The following is a 1,711-nucleotide window of genomic DNA, read 5'->3' as shown; positions in this document are numbered from 1 at the left end:
AGTATTTGTTCAATACACGAAACATTCTGGTAACTGATTTGGTGATGTGAACAATAACATCATTTAATTAAAAACCTACATGTGAAAAATGGGTCTATTTCAAACACTCTAACATGAAAACAAATGACAACTGGCAAACTCTGTCCTTGGTGTGCTGCATGTTTTGTGTTTGGCTGGTAATATTTTGTCTACCTTGTCTACTCACATTATAAACTCAATGAGGCAGGCTCTGCCTTTCAGTCTATATCTCCTTATAATGGGACCTGATCATATATGGATCAGAGTATGAATACCACAGATGTAAGAGTTCACAGTACCTTAACTATAATTTGCGTGTTTCTGTACTTAGATCTGATAGACCAACACCATAAATATATTAGTATTTTTAGAGCAGAAAAAACATTGCACAATTATAATGGAAGAGGTGCTATGGATTTATTTTTGTGACAGCTTTTCACCAAGTGCTGTAGGTAGAATTCCCAGGTGAGTTAGTGTCATATTTAAAAACTGCACACCTTAGATTTAAACAAACAACTTTCATACGAATTAGAAACAAATCTACACAATTGGGTAGCATTACCTTTTTATAAACTGTACAAGTAATGTTTGTCAAAAATTCAATTCAGCTGCTTTTGAATTTCAGTCAGCTACCCATAATCTAATATGCTATAAGCACACTTTGCAATAATGCGATAAGATATTGATTCAACTGTTTTGACAATGGATTGATCAATATAACATATGATTAAGTCAACATATAATTTTAGTGAAAGTGTGGTACCTTATTATTTAAATAATCTAGCCATGTATTTAAAAGCCTAAATCCATCTATGTTCAATCAATGTTTAAGGGAATTAATATACCGATTCTGTATTTGCTGAATCCTGATTGCAGTGTAAGCAAAGACATTTGCTATGATATATCCAATATATACTGCCAGAACTTCAAGTGCTTTCCACCAGTTAAGAATCTGCCCATGGTTTTTTTTCACTAGGGTCTGTGGCTGGTACAAAACACAATTAACCTCATTTGATGTGCCAGGACTTAGGAAAGCAAAAATCCCACTGCAAACAAAACTGAAGGTTCTTCTGAGTCTGTAGTAACATCCTAGGGACAGCGATCTACAGAGCTGCCTTTGCATCAAATGATATAGTGAATTACTTCCTAATGAGTCAAAATCCTTGCAATTCCTCTGGGAACTGCTATTGTCTGGAATATCCTTTTTGATTTTTACCCAATTAGGTAAATCCAAATTCCCCCTGTGACTGACTAACCCATACAAGATATTGTTTATTTGACTTGGCTTATTGCCATTTTAAAAATAAACAGAGAATCTCAAATGTTAGTTGAAAAGGCAAAAATCAACTTTCATCTGGTTTCTTATTAGATAATAGAAACAACCTGATTACACTCAATAGTTACATGTCTATCTCAGTACATTACTAAACCAAGTAAAGAGAAAGAAAGGTACTACTAGGGTATTTTAATTTTGCTCTAAAAAAGTTCTTTAACATATAATAATAACAGATAACATCTGATTTTTGAAGACGTCTAAGAGAAACACAGAGCTAGGACTTGCGTCCAAAATCAAAGATAATAAAAAGTCCTTTTTCAAATATATAGGGAGGATGAAGAAAGCACCAGGAAATGTGGGGCCCCTGCAAGATCTGGGCAATCTGGTGGTTGCGCCAGAGGAGAAAGCAGACCTCTT

At 34.4% G+C, this 1,711-nt stretch overlaps 1 long non-coding RNA gene across 1 annotated transcript in view; it reads left to right on the top strand.

Moving 5' to 3' along the window:
* The first annotated feature begins 407 nt into the window (after window positions 1-407).
* LOC109296124 overlaps window positions 408-1,711 on the top strand; it is a 7,290-nt gene continuing 5,986 nt past the window's right edge. Inside the window, exon 1 of the long non-coding RNA XR_002096899.1 lies at window positions 408-1,549. This is a non-coding gene — a long non-coding RNA (uncharacterized LOC109296124). The remainder of the gene's footprint in view (window positions 1,550-1,711) is intronic.

Source organism: Gavialis gangeticus, unplaced genomic scaffold (genome assembly GCF_001723915.1).
Source record: "Gavialis gangeticus isolate Ggan-Ray unplaced genomic scaffold, GavGan_comp1, whole genome shotgun sequence".
NCBI lineage: Eukaryota > Metazoa > Chordata > Crocodylia > Gavialidae > Gavialis > Gavialis gangeticus.
Note: the sequence above shows the minus strand (reverse complement) of the source record. Positions and strands in the feature narration are given on the sequence as shown.